Below are 21,909 nucleotides of genomic sequence, written 5' to 3'. Positions count from 1 at the left end.
AATTCGTAATCTCCACCCTCACACCTTCATCGTTGCCAAGCAATTACTAGTAAAAATAGGGATGATGTAATTGAACCTCCACCATAGTCACCTTATTTCAATCTTCCAGACTTTTCTCTATTTCCACGACTCAAACACGCCCCTAATGAAACGTGACGAATACTTTAAAACTATATCCTGAAAAAGAATTTGAATCGGTTGAATGTTCCAAGGCACTTATAATCAGATCTTAGCGGTGCATGATTAAATAAGGTAACTATTTGAAAAAACAATGAGGAAACTCTTAGAAATATTGTGTTTTCGTTAATATAAGAGAATTATTTACAAAGTTTATAGTAACTTGAAGATAAATCATGGTTAAAATTATCCCCGTGCATCGTTATTTTATTGAAATAATCATAATAAAATAACATTTTCCCCCTCAATATACTGTTACGAACAAGTTGGCAAAATGGTTCCCTAGGCCAGCCATGTCCAGCTACTATGGATTTTTAAAAATTCGTCGAATTCACGCTGCGTTTTTCCGGCGGCATCTTTCACATTTTTTATAAATGAAGGAACTCGTTTCATGTTTATTTGTATATAATTATGTTAGTAGCAGGCAAAGTATTCACAGTAAGTATTTCTTTTGAAATAATTTCTAGTACAGTCTATTTATTCATTTCTTTTGCTTCTTTTTGTTCTAAAACTTTGTAGAACTTTATTTCGGTATATAAATGATTTGGGTAAATACTTTAGTTTTAAATAAATAGAACCAATTAGTGAAGTAATCGCAAAAATTATTCAAGTGATATTTATAAGTGAATTATTATAAATAGTGTATAGTGTGTGAATAAATTAAGAATTTAAAAGACAGTGTTTATTAATTCACCCTACGAATAGAGAAAATGTAAATAAATATGAAAAACCTTACAATAAATTCTATTATAAATAATGAATAAATCCCCCCGAATTTTCCACTGTTGGCAACATTTTTGTACAAATCTGTAGAAATGGCTAATGGCTTCTTCCTCGCTATTTAATTGGCCTCTTTAATGCCATATAATTAGTGTGCATGTAGGAAAAGTCACATGATGCAAGGTCAGGCGAGTTAAGTGCATGGGGCAGAGTAATCATGCCACAATATGTTAAATGAAGATAGCTGTGTGTGCACGTTCCTTGTCATGGTGAAAAACCAGGCTTTTATCTGCCAAAAATTGGTCTATTGCGTGTTCTTCCAAATGAAATATTCAAGCAGTTGATTGACATCCACAGTGATGACTGTGTAAACTACTCGTATACTTAAGTTAATCATACATCAACATCTTTGTGAGCTCTCTTCAACATTAATACAGTTTTAGCTGTAACAAGAAGAAATTAGCCCTACAGAAAAACAGAACAAGCCACGTCGATATCACACATGGCACTGAACTGATAATGTCTCAAAAGATATGCAGATAACGAATGCTGTTCCTCTTATTATTAGGTCCCCGTCCTAAATAAAAGTTTCACAATGGTAGATGCAGACGAGAAAAAGCGATAAGGCAAGAAAAAAGGAACATGTAATATGTTGTGTGAAGGTAGTGAATAGCTGATTTACGAAGTAGCGAAGATGATTTAGAGTACATCAAACAATTTTACACTCTTGTATATAAAACGGAAACAGCACTGGAAGCTGCTAATTTGTCTTCATGTTGTGGTGATATCGTTATATAATTTAAATTTAGTACGTTTATCGATCTTGGAAAAGCTTAATTTTAAAAAGACCTCTGCTGACGAATGTTATCTTCCTCGTCTTGTAAACTCCAGATATAATATCAAGCAGCGTAACAATTCTATCAGTTTCTGTATTGCATACTTCACAATTAAACTTCATTAGTTTGGGGATGATAAAATGAACAGAATATCAAACTGAATTTCCGTTACTATAAATCAGTTTTAATTACTGGAATAGAATCTAAAATCATTGACGTTGAACTTGAAGTAAATAGTATTTCTCTGTTTTATTAACCGCATCCTCGGTTTTGGGAACTCAATTAAGTAGTTAATCCCAATTGCGCTTTTTAGAATTCCAATCTGAATCAAGGGTTTATCTGCATAAATTGTAAAGACATAAATTTTGTTTCGTTCAAAAATTTAAAATCTATGATTAAGTATTTTATAATATGGAGATACTATACAGAGTATGTTTCAATTAAATATATAAATTTTGATTAAGTTAGGATGTGGTAATTCACGTAAACGTCAACAAGTAAAGTGTAATATCTTTAACAATTTATATACTATAAACTGATCGCAAACTCTTAATAAAATCTAATTTAAGTTGATGAAAAAGTATATCTATTACTATTAATTCATAAGTTGATTATTCAACTGCTTTTGAGCTTAAAGAAATAACATGAGTTTTAATAACTCACAATAATAAATCGGAAAAGATTCTTGGAGTGATTCACAACAGGATATAGAGGGGGCTCTGTACATTTGTACAAGCCGAAAGGAAACACTCCATTATTATATAAATATGACGTTTCCAAATAATTTGATATTTTATTATTGTACATATGTGCTGAAAAATATGAATTGAGATAGTGAAGATGAATTATCATGTACAGTTCCAGAAATAAGACAAGTAGCGAATATTACCACAAGCATAAATACATTTAGCGAGATTACCCTTGTTGACAAGTATAGTTGCCACTGAACCCTCTTTATGAATTCCCTAACGGAGTGGCTATGTGTATAATAACGAGCCGCTATAATTTAGTGAAGCCTCAGGGTGAAGGAATTTTACCGAAAACGGGCCGATATCTCATAATTCACAAACAATTATGATTTATGATTTTTCTGTATGCAGACATATTAATTTTATAAATATTATTTATTTGAAAGCTGACTTTTTCGTTGGGCAATATGGCTGGAATCGTCCAAGCAGGAATTGTCAGTAAGGATAAGAACTAGGGACTGGGTTTCCAAACAGGACGTATAAGAATCATAGGATATTTTACTCAGGCAATTAGAAGATGAAAATTCTGTGGATTTCAGGAATGTTATGAGAATCAGCGAAGAACAATTCAATGATTTATCACAAATAGTTGAAAGTATGATCCGCAAAAATGAGGATGGAAATTTTTTACTTCGTTCTATTTCCTAATTTCCTGATGTAATACATCTTTCAAATTTTTGATTTTGGATTTCAATTAACTTTCATTTATTTCTTAAGAACTCGTTCCGATTGCTAACACACTTTTCCAAATAAAACATCTTTTAGCTTAATATTTATATAATTGTTTTTCGGAATTGCATTGCAATAGTGAAAATTGGGAATGTGAATTTTTAGATATTATATAATTATTGTTAACCAACATATCTAATTTAGAGAACGAAATAAACACGTTTCAACAATAAAATAATATGGTGAGTAAGCGATTTGGTAAGCCTATTGTAGTAAACACTCGCCAAGCGTGTTCTAACTCACTCACTAGCTTTAAATTTTACTCGCGACCAATTTCGCCCTGTGTGATTTATGCTATACAGAATTTATTACCCAGAAAATTCAAAAACAAAATAAGGGTATATGGGTGATTCCATTATAACTGTGATATTCAATGTCCTGTATTGTTTTTTTGTACTAGTCATTAATTAATAATCAATTAATAAAAATTTTGTGTTAATTGAATAATTCTTAAGATATTTAAACATTATTTTTATACAATATAACTTGCCACTTAAAGAAAACTTATACTACATCACTTGAATGTCAGTACCGTGTCATGTCCATTCCTAGAATTTACCGATAAATTATTAATTTTTTTTGTCGTAACAAATGATTTAAACTAATTACCTTATAAATTCTAATGTTTATGATCAAACTGAGGAAAATTGATGCACTTGTTGTTTAATATCTTAAGTTACCATGTCAGTACCGTGTCATGTCCATTCCTAGAATTTACCGATAAATTATTAATTTTTTTTGTCGTAACAAATGATTTAAACTAATTACCTTATAAATTCTAATGTTTATGATCAAACTGAGGAAAATTGATGCACTTGTTGTTTAATATCTTAAGTTACCATGTCAGTACTGTGGATAAATGAGTCAGTACCGTGGAACTCAAAATCCGACATTTGTGTCTTGCTCGTGATACTTTGAAGTTGTAGTAAATTCCTCTTAGAGTTTTATTTTTACAGTAAAATAGATGAATAATATGCATAAAAAAGTTAGAAAAGTTAAATTTTAAAATCTTGAAATTTTGAATACAAAAAATCACAGTTAGAACGGAATCACCCATATACAGAAAATGTCGAGGTTTGTGTAATAGTAAGAATATTGAGTCGTCGTTCACATAAAATGTCTTTTTCACAGCGAATATAATCCATTTTAAGTTGCACATCAATAATGGAATAAATATAAAGTATAAATATTTAAAATCACATTCGTTTCTTCAACGGCAATAAGATAAATATGTAACTGATGTAATAATTTCACAAACGAAGCTCCTAATGAGAAATATTTTTCGACACTAATTCATTTTCAGTTCTGATTATAATGATAGTGAAGTAGCGAACAAATTGCATATTCAAATTTTGTTTGTTTATATTTATACATAAACTACTTTAATGTAATAAATCTTTTCTGTTTAAAAACAGCTTTTTATGCCATTGAAATATACCTATACATAGTAATTTTACTAACGTAGATATACGTCATGAAGTTTAACACTATTAGGAATAACTTCGAATTAAACAAATGGAAACGTAAGCTGCTAAAAATAATGTTTCATCCTAAAAATATATTTTATGTTTATACATGGAATCAAAAACTTGTTTTAGCAATTCCGACAAATCCAAAACATCCGATAAAAATACAGTCATCAATTATGTAAATTTCAAAAACGTGAACAGAATCTTCACACGATGAAATAAATATTGATGGGTATCATTAAAATTTGATATATTGTGTAATATCACAACGAAAGTTATTGGAATGGAATTAAAATAATAGAGGTCATTTGAAATTTACAAATTCTTGAAGTAGATTTAATTGGGTTGATATGAACGAGATATAAAAATGATATAAACTTTTTTATAAATTGAATAATATAATGATGTGAGATAAGATGAATCCAGTCCCAGAAATATTTGGTACTTCTACAGCACATACTTAAAATGTGCGTACTATAACTGAAATTCGGAGCAACGGGATCTTAATTATTCAAATATACTATCACACACATACATCACCCACATTTGTTTGATATTGTGGATTGTTTGGGTAGTCCTTTTGGCTTTCGAGTCTCTCTGCACCTATATAAAAAAAGATATTTTATGCGTAACACAGCACCTCATTGTTCTGCCGTCAAAATACGTAGACTCCTCCCGAAGAAGCTACTTCTCATTATATTAACACTGCTTCAAGGTACCCAAACCTTCTACTGAAATGGGTAGGATATTTGCAGACTAGATGCACTGTTATCTCTATGGCTTGCTCACAAAATCTATAGTTGTCGTCTTCTGCCAAATCGTCTTTAAATGGTGTGTGACATGGCAGTAACCTCCCAATTATCAATTTAATGCCGTTCCTCAGAATTCTCAGATGATATGGTTATGAATCCTTAAATTCTCTCTCTCATTGCCTGGAATATCCTCCATTAGGGTCACTTTGTTAGGCTTTCAGAGTTGGTTTGTTCGCTAGCTTGGATACGCTCTCGATTACTTTCAAGACGGCTTGGCTAACGGGGAGAATGTAAGTGCTGTCTACCTAGTTTCTATTCACACACTCATGAGCAAATGTTTTTGTTGCTAACAATTCTGACTTTAACATAGTAATTGCTTTTCCAGATGGTATGAAGGGATTTTGATTCAAAAATACCCAATACAGCTCTTTCCGCTAACTTCGAAGCATTTGTTCGCTACAAAGATACATTTTAAGCTTGTGAAATATTTTGTTTGACCCATATTTGGCGGTCATTGATTACCATTTCGAATGGAATGTCTGTATCTTTACGCTATGCATTTGGTTTTTTATATATTTAAATTTTATGGGAAAGTAATGATTCGAATTACGTCTTATAAACGAGTAAGGTCATTTCGGTTGATCTGGTATTTACAGTCCTAACAAACTCTATAGGATTGAAATACCAGACTGAATACTCTTCTTCAAGAAGTGGTATTTTGCCTCAGTTAAAGTATATACAATTGGAACTCAGATGGAAAGAACAATAGATATTTAATTGGATTTTTCCAATTCCTAAAGAAATGGAATTCAATTAAAAAGGAAAAAGTGGGAAAGCTGGCATGCTAAATGATTAAATGATATAGTTAGATGCTTGCACTGCTTTAATCGGAGTATAATCATATGAAATTCTCTTTACCCCCCTCCGTTTCGAACCATTGAACGTTTGCTTTTCGGATTTCGAATTTCATATCTTCATTTGTTTGCTTATATATTATTTGTTTTTCAACTTCTCTCCATCATTTCCTATATTTCATCTATCATCCGTTGCTTTCTTTCGACTGTTCTGTGAAGGTATCTATTCATTAACTGGAATTTTGCAGTTTATACATTTTTGGCATTTTTGTTTAATTTGTTAATCTTTTAAGCATTGTTCAGCTCTTCATGCTTGCTTCTATATATGTTTCTTCAAATGCTACTGTATTGGTTTGTTAATGAGGATAAAATCTATTTGATTTTTGATAACTTGTCTGAGTGTTTTCATTGATGATTCCCAGGTGAATAGTCACCTGAGAGTTAGGTCAAAGAAAGTATTAATCACTACCTTCAATTCTTCCATTATAAAAGTAGTTAATCGATCTCCTCATACCATTCGCATGCTCAATCCCAAAGGACCAATCATGTCACCACTTGGTCTTACCTGAAAACGGTTTTCACGAAGATTATAAGATCGTGATAGAATTCTTTTATTACTTCTCTCGACATGTCTGCAGTAGATACAGATAAGATTAATACTCAAGTGCACTAATTACTAAATAATGTTACTTAACAAATACAAAAATTAAGGATAAACTAGATGTATTCATAATTACTACTGCCAAAAACTCAATTTATTTGGTTTTAATTATTGTTTCGTAATATTTATGGTATGTCTATTTTGAAATTCAAATTCTCTTCTTGGTTATTTTGTAATAAAACGCGTTGCCACTTTAATTTGTATAATTTTATCTTAAACTGGGCTGTCAATCAAAGAAAAATTAATCATATTATGTAACACTCGATACCAAAAATATGTTAGTTCTAAATTTATGGCTTACATAATTTCAATAGAAAGGACATTCCTTGATTGACTTGTATCTTGAGAATTTAACTTGAACTTGAAACTGATTCAACCATTTGAACGATGTCATCTTCTCACTAATGTTCATGGAATAGGCATTTTTAAGAAAATAGTAGTGATGATTATTCATCGGACTCCGATTGTGAAAGTCGAAAGTTCAGATCAATGGTTCCTCGAAGCTTAAGGATGCAAATGAATAGTTAATATCCTGGTGCAAGGGATCCATGATATCATTTCAAAAACTGCGAGGTAGGTTATTATTTGTATTCATGTGTGTAAACCGCGATATATTAGGAATCATGTATTAACAGCAATGCAGGATATAATATATCCAAGTGTGGTAGATCCTTTTCACTAGGCCATATGATACTACAGATTCCGCTAATGTATCCACAAAATTTTCGTGAATTTGCGTTGAGAGTATACTTTTAATCGTAAATATTTAATCATCGTGCTTTGCTCGACACGACCCTTTTTCACACAGATATTATTTTTTAGATTTCACCAGGATTTTAGTGGAGATAAAGAGATAAAAATACATGGAAAGGCCTAAACTAATACCAGCTAAAACAAATTACTCTAAAATCATAAATCAGTCATAGATGCTTCCATCTACTACTCAAGCATTCAACCAATCCACGGTGACTAAATTTAATATTTACAGCCGACCTGCCTACAGACACAAATGTTACCATTCTCACATTCGCTGATGACTTGACAACCTTGCATCTGACAAGAATTCTAAAATAGCCTCAGAAACCCTTGCAAAATACTATAATGAATGAGAAAATCGAGGGTAAAAATAAACTAGAACAAATCAAAACATATAAAATTTACAATACATAAGAAAACATTCTTTCCTGTATAACTTCACGGTAAAGAAATCCACAAGAAAAACACATATTCTCCAAAAGAAAATAACTGGCCCACAAGTTGAGGAGCATGTACAGAAAAACTAAAAGTGCGTCCAAATGCGTTCGCAAAAAGTATAATCAATAAATCGCTTGAATTCCGAAGTTGAAACGAAAAGTTCCATTGGATTAATTATTTAGTGCTAAGATTACACAAACTTTAAAAGGGGTACACCATAGGATGTCTCCTCCACATGTCCTGTTTTTGGAATTGTTATATAAATCGTGATGCTTTGTTTTGATTTTAGATCTCTTTTCGTAGAATTTCTTTTAAAATAACAAATAGCATAAATTTTACATACATAGTAACGAGAAAGCTTCCAAAGATAAAAAAGACCTAAACTATTTGAGTATAGTTACGCAAATTGTCAATGTTAAGTTATATTTTGATGAAGACAGACGTCAACTTTTTAACTGTTATTTCAAACTAATTTTCTGTGAAAAGAGACCTAAAATCAAAATGAATCATCATGAAATATTTTTTAAAAGGTTTAAGAAGTAAAAAGTAAAAAATTACAATGTTTGAGATGTATATATGTATTATAATACACTGGGAAGTTGATAAAAAAATTGTGGTTGTGAAGACAGAAAATTTCCAAAATAAAAAATTGGATACCTATTTCATTTAATATTTCGTTAGTTCCTTTCGTTAGTTCAGATTCCAAATAATTTTAATAGGAATTTCTCTATATTCATTTATTATTTTAATTTATTGAGATCACTATGCTTGATGCTTGCTACATAGAGATTTCATATTAGGTTCCAATTTGGTTAGCTTCAATCTCAAGTTCTCACGTTATGTTATATTTCTTTTTTTGACCAGTAAATCATTTACAGCACTAAATCCACGTTCAGCTAGAACTTGATATAACTAAATAACTGAATAAAGATACAAATAAAATAAAATTTCAATATATAGAAGAAAACCACAATGATTAACAAAATTAAATGTAATAGTAATAGGTAGTTATTAGTTTATGTTTCTAGATGTTCTTAATTTTAGGTCCCTTCTAATTCAAAATTATTTTTTTAATAATTTTTAAGATAGAAATAAATTGACGTTTCGAGCTTTTTTTTTAAGTCTTCAATATATTTTCCGAGCTCTCGAATACTTATATATTCATCGTCTGGGAAAAAATTAATTAAGATCTCCGGTGAATTTTGATATTATTAAAGCTTGTAAGAATTTTTTTAATTCACAGAATTCGAAATTCAGTATTCATAGCATTCAATAGAAATTTCATAATACATAAGTATTCGAAAGCTCAGAAAATATATTGAAGTTAGTCCACTTTGGTGTTTCCTTGCCACGTTCCCAATAAAAAACCGCTCATTTTATATATATATATATATATATATATATATATATATATATATATATATATATATATATATATAAATTATTAAAAAAAACTAATTTTGAAACAGAAGAGACTTAAAATCAAGAGCATCTAGAAATATAAACAATATCAAAAGGTATAAGAAATAAGAAATTAAAGGTAATAATTATAATATAAGTCCATTGCAAAATTAAACCAGCATGCTCGGAATTAAAAATTATTATTTGCGAGAAAAGATGATATCGATTTGATTGCAATTGATAAGCGATTGTGTATTTTTTTATTGTAGATAGCCGTGCAACGATCTTTCTGAAATTGAAGAAGCGTGCGAATTAGGCAAACGGATTAAAAGATGAATGCGGTAGAAAGAGTCAGAATTTTTAATCTTTCAAAGAAGTCCAAGCAATGAGCCGTTCTATTTAGTCGGAGTAAATATCTAACAGCACTCTTTTGTAGTTTGAAGATTCGCTCAAATTGAGTCGCATCACACGTACCCCAGAAGGAAAGGGCATACCGAAGATGCGACTCAATAAGGGCATAATAAACTGTTAAGAGAGTGGATAAGTTCAGTTCTTTGGAAACTGATCACATTGCAAAACAGAAGAGACACAATTGAATATTGAATAAAGTTTCAACTGACTAATCATTTTAAATTCTGCAAGTTCTTGGTCCCTGATTCTTGTTTATAAATCAATTTGTCTTAAATCAGATAATCTTTCTTTCAAATGATTGAAATCAAGTAACGAAACCAATTATCTTCGCTTTTGAGTTTTATTTGTTCCTTGATTCAATATATTTAACTTTACAAAGATGAAGAAATAAAATCAAGTACTTACTAATTGTATTTAAGCAATATTTAATCAGTGAATGAGCATTTACAACAGTTTTTATAGACTTTCATTTCAGATTAAAATCAACTGTAAGTGAAATACTACAACAGCGAGAAGTCTGAGGTTTTCCGCGGAGCCTGTTGTCTATTGAATGGACGTGTACTTGACGCCAAACACCCAGTTAATATTTTTGTTTTATTGGCCCCCTTAAAAACTAAATAGCCCCCCTGTGTGGCGTGAGCCACACGTTGGTAAACACTGTTTTTAAATCAGAGCATAGACATTTATAAACTTGTATTCTCCACCAATTTCACATAAATTCGGTTCTTAAAACGATGAATTTGTTCATTCAATTTCATTATTATTTTATTTGGTTAATGTTATTTGACTTTATTTTGAAACTATTGCCGTGATAAATTATTATTTCTTATTTCCTATAAATATAAGGATAATTTTATATTCTTGATAATATTGAACTTCACACAAATAAGTTAACCACATGTTGTAACAATAACAAAGCCATTTGTTTCCTTTCCGATAAGAACAGGAACGGCATCGGAGTTCATTTTAAAATGAAACATAGAAACAAGTTAATTAAACCGTGACCAAGGTCACAAAAAACAATATTACCTCGATTACACAAGCCAATGCCAAAGATCAATTTGCCGGGTGGCTAGCTGCAACATCCTAACCTACATTTTTAAGTTCATGAATGTTTTTTTTTTAAGATTTTAAGCACGAACGTATTCAAATGACTCAACTCATGTCACATTATACTTAAAAAGTTCGAATAACTTATAATGAGTTGAATAGAGAATTTCAGGTATATATTATCGTATCCTGCCGAGTTAGGACGCCTTAAAAGAGACGCGCGCGTTGTCAGGCGTCGTTTTGAACTGACTACAGACTAGGAGTATTCGTTGTGGAAGGTAGATTTTGCGATGTCCGGATTACGAGATTCTGCGCTGCCGAAAAGATTTTATGTTTTTGGATATTTTTTTGTGAAAGAATGTTACCGTTACTGTATTTGTTATCTAATGTGATTCAATAATTATTATATAATTCAACGGTATTATTTAATAGTTTAGATTTGGAAGATCACAAGCCCCGAAGTTAATGTGTGAATAAGTTAAATTGAAATTAAATAAATAGATTGAAATAAACTTATGATTTCGGTTACTGTACATATTTATGAAAAATCCCCAATTACGTCAAATTTGAATTAAAAATTAACATTCTTCAACCGGAAACTGCGAAACTTCCTTCGAAAGACAGATACAATTTTTTAAACTATAAATTTGTGATATATCATCTTAAAAATCTCTTCATTCTATGTTAAGAAAGGTTACAGAAATTCAAATGGAATAAAATAAATTCAAGCACTGAAATTTGTTAAAATATACATAGTTGGTATTCAATAATTTTCTTAGCAACATTAATTTGTTCGAAATGCCTCAGCAAACTGTTTTGATCAGTATTATAATTGTTGTCTGAAATTCGTTAACAATTCTGAAAAAAGGTTAGATAAAAGGAAGAGCTTAAAATAACAGTTTTACAAATGATTGGTTATGGAGATAAAGCCCGAAGACAACAGGAAGTAATTTGCTGATTTACCGCCTATATCTCATGAAACAATTAGTAAAATGAAGAAGCAGTTTTCCATATTTAGTTATATAAAACAGATAAAAAAGCAGCTGCCAATACACTGATATGAAATGCATACGTTTGACTAAAACCCACATGTCTACAGGTATCCACTACATCAAATGTTAGCCAAACATCAATAGAAAAAATATTGAAATAGAATGCATCTCTATAAAATGATACTTACTCAGGAGAATTTATTTTTGTGAACGATTGATGGACATATTATCCAATTAGAAGACGTTATATTGCTATTATTCTCTTATTAATGATGCTAGTAGGCAAAATTCTACCACTATTAACGGAAAATCGTTACTGGATAAGAGAAGATCACAAGCCGAAGGTTAATGTTTCAGTAGGGATTGTTGGAAAACTTTTCCATTGAGGACAATTCAAATAGCGACCATCATTTGAAACAACTACAATATTAGGTCATTCTAGCTTTAGCAAGCTTATATCCTTCTCCAAGAAACCCTTAAGTTCCAGTGAATGCGATATGGTTTCAGCAAGGAGTACTACGTTACATACGTAATTTGCGGCAGTACCTTAATGCAATATTCACCCTCCAATCTTACATTATTAAGTTTATTTATATGTGAAGTGCTTTTATGTACAAAACGGAACCTTTTGATTTAAATAAATGAAAAACAAATGACGCTTGCAACTAGGTCGATCCTGCCAAGATGTTCGTGTTTGAAAATCTAATCCATGACTAGCGTTTTACATTTTCATTATATTATTATATACGAGTGTAACATATTTATAGTCTATACTTTTAGAACATTTAGAAAATTGAGGGTTGTGTCTGTCATTGTTGAAGGTAGGAATCGTATTTTCACGTTGAAGAATGTCAATTCATAATTCAAATTTTCACATGTTTCTCGATTTTCCAGATATATTTTCAGTAACCGAAATAATGAATTTCTACCATTCGTCGTTTACAACGCTTTGAAATAAATATGGAGAACTAAGAAAGGAAAATAGTTGAAGGAGAAGGAGAAGTATGATTCGGATAAATACAAAACATACGATAATTCATCAAAAAAGTTGTTTTATGGATCATAATAGAATTAGTTTTTTCGATTGCTAAGATTATTTAATTGTCATCTAATTGAAGTCATTACTTTCAATTTGTTAGAACGCTCAACATGCATGTGAAAGTTTAATCCAACTTTGTGAAGTCTATTTAACCCTTCTTCTAAATAGAGTCTACTAGAAATCTAGTATTCCCGTGTTTTTGAATGATAAAAATTAACGGTAGATAAAACTAAGTACAGGATTAACCTAAAAGGTAATAATATTTTTCAATTGATGGAAATATTTATAATCAGACTAGCTAACCCGGCAAACGTTGTTCTGCCATATAAATTATATCTACGAAATATTTTTCTAGTTCAATAAAAATAACTGACTTATCTAATTGTCTAATAACCACTTTGAAATTACCCTAATATTCTACAAGAGGCTCATATTGGAATGCTAGTCGAAGAAATATATCTGATGTAAATGCTCGAAGAACTTGTTGGCCTTGTTGGCCAATTCCTCTACGTCTGTTTACTATGAATTTGCGCGTTTCTCTTCGTTCTAATTGTCTCGTCCTTCTTGTGCCTCTTGTGATTATGAATGACATAACTGTACCTTGCTCATACGCACATCTGCATTGTTCTTTTGCCTTCGGTAACTCAAATTGGTCTCTTAAGGTCTTGCTGGCATTGCTGACTGTACATGTAACTTAATATTGTATTAGTTTGCCTATTATTTGACTGACCTTTCACAATAATAAAACACGTATATTTATTAAACACGTACACGTTTCTGTTTTGATTTAAAACTATTTGCAAGCAATGTTAAGTACAATATGTACAGATACGATAATGGCCGTTTTTAGAGGAGCTCACGACAAGTGTTTATTTACATGAGAGTAAAAACTGTCTTTTTAGTTATTAATAAATAATTATTGCACTGGAACTTAATGAAACGATGACAGTAAAATTAACATAAGAACACACAGAAAAATCAAAATGATACGTACAACAGTCACTGCTACGATCGATAATAAAAATTTAAAGTTTATAATTAACAAATAAAAAATAGGTGATGATCATACAGGGTTGAAAATTTAGAGTTGTATGTATTTTTTGATGGTATATCATAAAAAAATATATACAAAAAATTTTATCTAAGAAATAACAATAAAAAAATTAGGGGTTAACTACTCTTAACATTTAGGGGGATGAAAAATAGATATGCACACAAAATTTCATGAAAATCGGTTAAGCTGACATTTGACAACACCCAAAAAAATTAAATAAAGAAAATTTTACAAAAAAGAAGAGTTGGATTTAAATTGAGAAACAATATCAAATGTATATATGAAACAACAAAAAACCAAGTGAGGAAAAATAATGACCAATCCGAGGATTTCACGACAAAAGAAGAAGACAAGGGGAGTACTGAGTCCGGTGGTATTCATAATGATAATGGATGATGTATTGAAAGAAGTGAAAACAAAAGTGAAACAGATACAGTATAGGATACAAAAATATGGAAATAGTTGGAATATCTAAATGTGCTTTTGCCAATGATTTAGTATTGTTCGTTAAAAATGAAAAGGAATTGAAACATATTTTATTAAAATGAAAAAAGGCATTGAAATTGAAAAAGAAAAAACCTCAAAATCAAGAATGAAACACAGTTGGAGCAAATGAAGAGTTTCAAATATATATACAAAGAAATGGAAATCAAGATAAGCAGAGGTTACTAAAAGAATCATGGAGACAATTGAACTTTAACATGCGTTAAACATAAATTTTCTGGGAGTCAGAGGTATCATCAAACGAGATAGAATAAGAATCAAAATCAAATCAAAAAAGAGGAAAAGAGGATGCCCAAATAAATCTTGGGGGAACATAATTGCCTCTTACAGTTATTTTTTTAATTCTTAACTCAAACTCTACCTCTCTTATTCTAATCAATCTTGACCATGCCTGATATTGTTCTTATTTTATTTTTTTCTTTATTCCTCTTTTTCTCTTGTCAAGTTTTCTGTACCGTAAATTAGTAGCGGTCTTACGATTGTTTCGTAAATGCTCATTTTGGTTTGTCTAGTAAGTATTTTGCTTTTTAACAACTTTCCATTTGTATGCTAGGCTCCATTAGTTGCTAATATGTTTTCTCCTATTTCTGATCGTTTTTCTTCATTACTATTAATCATTATTACATCATAGATAAGTATTTGAAATTTCAAACTTTATTTAATTCATAATTTCCTGTTTTAGTTCCTTTTTTGAATTGCTTGCCTTATTCTATAGCTTTTTTGTATTTTAAACCTCATTCCTTTTCTCTCTGTTGTCAGTTTCTTTAGCATCTAAACACCGCTGTATTCATATTTTCTCGATCCACATTTAGAAATAGATTAAATAGTGTTGCAAATAGTGAGTTACTTTGTCTCACTTCGTTAATGATTGTGCATTCTTGCTTTTGATTCATTGATAACCATTGCAATTAGTCTCCACAGTTTCATTCCTGTTCTTAACCTAATATATCCAAAACTATATCTTTGATTAATTTTGTGAGTTGCCACAGAGAATAAACTTAAAATGCATGAAGCTACCGAACATAAAGAAACACTTCCAAGATTTATTCACCCTATGATTATTTTTTTATGTACAGATGCGCTCGTTAAATTTGCAGTAAAATGGTGTTTCCAAACAACTTTTGCAACCAAATTGCTTTGTAGCTAGAGCTGCTTTTTAATATCATTTGATGTATTTTTACTGGAAAGTTTTTGTTATTTACTAATTTAATTAACTTTGTGTTCTGATATATTAGAGTAATTTCAATTCCGTACTTTTATTACACACTGGGTTTCATACTATTTTTTCTGGTTTCATATAGCAGTGGAGTACAATGATGGAATATCCTATACACTGCTTTGATGTCATATAGAAAGTGTAGATAAGTCTCGCGAATTCTAAACAAATTCAGCTCAGTAGTATACAAAATTAAAGTTTTTTTCAACATAAATAAGCCTTTAACACGATGTAATCATAAAATATCTATCCGCCTCTTCTATTTTTGGAACCCGGACATTTAAAAATGGCAACATAATATCGCTACAAAGACGGCATCGAAGAATATATGTTGGTTACTATTACAGGATCTAATCAGGGCCAGTTTCTCAATTACTATATAAACTCAACAACAAAAAAACGGACACTAAAAATCGGTTAATTTATAGGTTATTTAAACAAAATTTGCCAAAAGTGAATAATTTTTATTGATTATTTACAAAAAAATGAAAACGATAAATTAACACATTTCATAGAAAACGTTATTCTTCATTTTTATTAGGTATCCTAAAAATTTATGTAATTATAATAGCGGGTATTACTCCCTCTGCTATGGCGAGGCTCTAACCCTGTCAAGCATCGAAGAAATTAAATTCTGGACGTCATAGCATCCCATTCTTCTCGAACAGCAATTTTGAGCGGATTTAAGTCATTAGGATGAGGATGGCGATGTCTAACACGCCTCCCTAAATTATCCCACAAATGCTTTATGAGATTCATATCGGGATATCGTGCATGCCAGCCCAGAACTGTGATTTTCACTTGCTCCAAGTATCGGTAACAATTCTGGCGGTATGTGGACGAGCATTATCCTGCATTAAAATGAATTGCTTACCTATAAATGGAGCAAATTGGATCACAGCCTCTAGAAGGACTTCCTCGATGTACCTCCTAGCGGTCAGAGCCCCATTATTGATGAAAATCAGTTCAGTCCGGGTGGGGAAATTAATTCCACACCAAACCATAACTGATCTCCTTTCAAAAGACCGTGATTCACGAATGGTATATTGAGCAAATCGCTACCCTGACCGTCTCCACACTCTAAAGGGTTTTATAAACAACTGAATAACTTTCATCATCACTTGATTAAATTCCGAAATAGTTCCAATTGGCAGATAAGTCAGTTAACTGAATTATAGCCTATACAGTCATAGAATAGAAATTTGAGGGCTCTCATCAGAACTAAATATTATGTTTTGTGAATTATATTTGGTTTACGTATAAAATGATCTTATCTGATTTTTGTGTATGAGATTAACTCCGAAAAAATAGAAAATACTAATCTAAAAGAATGAGATAGCAATCTTCTTCTTTCGACAAAAGGAATTTACTCTTACTAGTCAACAAGAATATAGCAGAAAATAAAAAAACAGATGGAACAACAAAATTATCGACCCTTCCCTTTCTACATAGGGGCTTGGTTCGTGTTAAAGAAATTCTCCAATATCAATATCCTCATCACTATCCAATACGTAATCCACAAAGTCGATGGTATCAAAATAAAAGTGAAATATGAAATAGATAAAATCATTAATTGACTGATGAATACCCAACCAAAGTTACTTTATCGGTTAGTTTATAAATTAGTGGATAAAAAATATTAAAAAAAACCCAACTGGAACTTTATCTGTAGACTCGATTGGCTGTCTATTTTTCACATAGACATAAAATAGTAAAAATCTATTTAAACTGTAGTTCATCAACCAATGAGATTTTTATCTTGATATCATGGATTTCGTTTACTATTTATTGGATAGTGATGACATTGATCGTATTGAATTCCTTTAACACGAACGAACGCGCTTTGTAGTAAGGAGAAGAGTCGATAATTTCGAGAAGTGGGATGACTATTTTCATGCAAGACTCAGAATAAAGAAAAAAACTGTATTGTGAATATTAAGAACTAATTGAAAAGTCACATGATATTTTCAATAAAATATTCAGTATAAGAATATTGGAAGATTTCTGACAATCTGTTATGTGCTGTCTCCTTCCCAATTAATTTGTATTTAATCTGAAACTTTATTGGTAGACCAAGGCACAGAATTTCAGAAATAGGAAAGGGTACTTTTCATTAAATGTCCAAACTATATCATCTACAAATTTCAAAATTCTGGACATAGTTGCACGTTGCTCAGGCTCTGTACATGATTAAAATTTATTTGACAATTCAAATCTGAAAATTAGATTTGGAAATTACCAATGTTGCATCTATTTGCTTCCAACCCTGTTTGGGTTTTCACGTTGTTATTTATCATTTTATTTCCAATTATATTTCTTTATGCTAGTAAGTTGATTCATTTTAATTGAATTAATTTAATTATAACATTTGTATTATTTTCTTTACAATATATTGATTGAAATGACAGTCATAGTGTTATTTTAAATTTGTTTAAATAAAAAAGCAACTTACCCATTCATAACCAACATTTTTTTTTTAAAAACAAAGTAGGTATTCAACACGCAATCTTGTATAAACTCAATATTTTGTGACGTCAAGTTGATAGTTAAAATAATAGTAAAGCACTGGTCATATTCCCTATGAATATCTTTCTGTATTTTATGCTCTTTACGCCATTTGGAGTTGACTGATCTTCATTTTTTGTTGAGTTGAAAGTCTTACCATTTCAATTTTTTTCATCTCTTGTATATTATATAAATATTGTTCGATTTCTTGGAATTAACATATTGCTTTTGCTAATATTCTGTAAGCAGTCCAGTTAACAATAATGAACCAAAGCAGTACAACGCTCCATTTCTAAGAATATTTCATTTTGTCTCGAGAAATAACGAAATAAAGAAGAATAATCTCAACGTGACTAATTCTACCTCTACTCCCAATTCCAGTAGTTACTTTTACTTACAAAACGGTTTAGTCTCTTACTACCATTTCTCTCGAGCTTATATCAGCTACTTAATTGTGTAAAGGTACTTGGTTAATCAAACAAATTACTCGTATTAGGGTTTATTGCCTGTTAATAAGAACAATAAGAAAACACCTATACAATAGAACATCTTACATAGAACTAGGGCCTGTCAATCCACGACTCATGCGCATGAGCTCTTCCATTATAACATTTTTGAAATATACTCAAAAAATTAACACTAAAACTTATATCAGGCCTCGTAGCCGAGCTTATATATAATAAAGCACCAATTAAATTTATATACTTTATATTTTTCACACAATTAACAGATTTTTTAAATTAACTTCTATTGGTGTATTATATAATTTATTACCTTCTATACGTACGTGGTTAATCAAACAAATCACTCGTAATAAAAAAGGCTTTATTGCCTGTTGATAAGTATATCTGCACAATAAAACATCTTACGTAGAACTGGGGCCTGTCAAGGAATACCTCGTGCGCATGAGCCCTTCCACACATACAAGAGATATATTTGATTGTATATTATAAGCTCTGATTTCTTTCAGACCACATTCGTTCTATATAAACATCTTCCTGTACTCTTTCATTGAATGAACTTTCGCTTCAAAAACCAACACACCGTACTAAGCAATTTTCAAAATGGAACTAAGAGTGGTATTAAACTCATCATTATCCCAAAACACTAGTGTATTCTACGTATATCCAAAAATCTTGACGAAGATTTTAATGACACCCATAGTACATAGTGAGAATTTGGACTGTTCTAGAAAAACAATTAATTTTTCAGCTCTTCGGTTAGTTAGTCATATTATTCCATCTTCTAGATCTCCACGGATGTATTTATCCGATTTCAGAACTATTTGTAATAAAACAGAAAAAATCTTTCAACTACTTCTAAACCAAAGTAATACTCCACGTCCTATTAACCAAAATATTGCAATTTCAGCTGGAAACTATCATCTTTCATTTTTGAATGTTACCCTTGCAGACTTTAGACGGTTTGCAGCATAATTGTTTTAAAAATAAAAACTAGAAGACTTTTGGGAAACATATATATAACTGGATTCATACTTTAGCACGTTTACTAAGATAGTATACTTGAAGGAAATCCACTATATCGTCGATATTTATATTTTTTAATACATGTATTAATTAGAAATGGTAGTTGCTTCAAACTTCCAGTAACCAGATAATTAATTCATAATCAAATTTCTCAGAACTTCGATCCAAAAATAATTTCCACAATTTAAACGTTCACTGTATATGCTTCATAAACTTGAAATGTCAAGTTCTGAATAAATTTATTATATTGTGAACCATTTGATGAAATGCAATAGTTCTTTCTTAGAAATGATACTAACCAGGATAAAATCATTTTCTATTCTTTAACTGATTACTATAATAATTCATAATCTTATTACAAACAATAAAATAAAACTCTGTTTAAGGATTCCAACTTTATTAAAAAATATAGCATAGAATATAAAATGTAACTCAATCAACATTAATATAATGCTTATCAACATGTGTCCTATCATGTCCTCATCTTCCTCAAATGAAAATAAAAAATATACTATTTACATCTATCAAGAGTTATATTTTCTCGATGTATATATTCATAGAATATTACTAATGACAGCCATATACAATGGCATAAATTGTTTACTTATTACTAAATATTCTTAACTCAAATTCCGTAGGCGGATTTCGAATAATTAGAGTCTAGAATAAGCTGAATTATTAGCCCGGTCATAGAGGGGTCCATCTCGGAATGAAAGATAATAAGCTGTAAATTGGTATAAACCTTGGTTTTGTCGTACTAAATTTTGTCTAAAAAGTCACAAATACTATCGTGTCCGCGTCTTAAAGGTCAAAGGTCATAAAAATCGGTTGTTCGCGAATATCTCGGTTCTTATTAATTTAAAGAGATTTGTACCTAAAATGAAAGTTGTAGAGTATAAAATTTTCTACAACTTTTTTTTCATACGATCAACAGTTTTGACGTAAATCGCGAAGAGTACACCGCGTAAGTCAAGCGTGAGTTACGGTTATCAGTACGTTGTATACAGTATATTTAGAAAATATATAATTATTTAACAATGCCCAGTATTATGTATGTACTAATTATCAATTATTTATATTTAACTAAAAAACACATTTTATTTTTACACGACTGCGCTATTTACAAGAAATATTCCAACAAAAAAACAAACATTATTTGAAAATGGATTGCGCATCTTGTTGGCTCCAATATCTGAGTACAACATTGACAATTTCCGCTACGTGCAATTCCTCAAGTTAAAGAAATTAAATAAACCTGTACAATATTGTCAACACTTCCACCAACAAGTGCAGCTCATCAACATATAAATCATATTTACTACCAGTTTCAAACGTGGTTAGGAAAGAACGTAGAACCTCAAGAATGGAGCTAGATGCTTGAAAATGAAATCCTAGAGCACATAAAAGAATGTTATTACCTCCATCACCAGCCGAAACTACTAAACATAGCATTTTGCAATTCCAAAAATGGTTGTAGTTTCTGCTGTGGATGTGGATGGATCAGGGCTAGTATGTTATTTAGCTTGTGGCCTCAATGTTCCACTATATCCAAGTACTTCCGATGAAAAAAGCACATAAGAACCAGAAATTTTGGAGGATTTGGAGACCGATAATGAGAATGATGATCGAGAATTGAACATTTTTGAGCGACAATAGGAAGACGGCGAAAAAGAAGAATATAACTAGCTTCCAATCACAATTTTATTATAATTAAAATTATATTATTATAATTAAAATCAATAAAAATCTGTCTTATCTATCTTGTGCAAATATTCTAATAGAACTATATACTCAGTTTATACTTTTCCTAATCACTTTAAGTCAAGTGGAACTGATTCATTTTTTTCATACTTTGTTGAATCTACCTATTCTTACATTGATATAAAAGAGATCTTTTGGTGACTCCACAAATTTACACGTCCTTGAAAGTTTTTTCAAAGCCTATTCCTCAAGTTGTTGAACATTTAGTATTTCCTTACATACATACTATCTGAGAACATGTGTTTGAAGAAATAGCACCTCTCTTACACTTGTCCATATTTTTCCAAGTCACTTGGACCTTATTGATTTTCCTTTAATATTGTTAGGTTGAGGATCTTACTACTGTTG

The 21,909-nt window shown here is 30.6% G+C and overlaps 2 protein-coding genes across 3 annotated transcripts in view; one reads left to right on the top strand and one right to left on the bottom strand.

Annotated features, from left to right (window-relative positions):
* The window catches only part of LOC130899651 (chondroitin sulfate N-acetylgalactosaminyltransferase 2), a 260,579-nt gene extending 249,325 nt beyond the window's left edge, over positions 1-11,254 (bottom strand). Inside the window, exon 1 of one of the 2 annotated variants that reach the window (XM_057809742.1) lies at positions 10,983-11,254. The gene's annotated coding sequence lies outside the window, so the exon portion shown is untranslated. The remainder of the gene's footprint in view (positions 1-10,982) is intronic. The other variant, XM_057809744.1, reaches the window with a different exon arrangement.
* Positions 1-21,909, top strand: part of LOC130899652 (troponin T) — a 239,364-nt gene that overhangs the window by 5,092 nt on the left and 212,363 nt on the right. The gene's annotated exons all lie outside the window — the stretch shown is intronic.

This window comes from Diorhabda carinulata, chromosome 11, assembly GCF_026250575.1.
Source record: "Diorhabda carinulata isolate Delta chromosome 11, icDioCari1.1, whole genome shotgun sequence".
Lineage (NCBI taxonomy): Eukaryota > Metazoa > Arthropoda > Insecta > Coleoptera > Chrysomelidae > Diorhabda > Diorhabda carinulata.
Note: the sequence above shows the minus strand (reverse complement) of the source record. Positions and strands in the feature narration are given on the sequence as shown.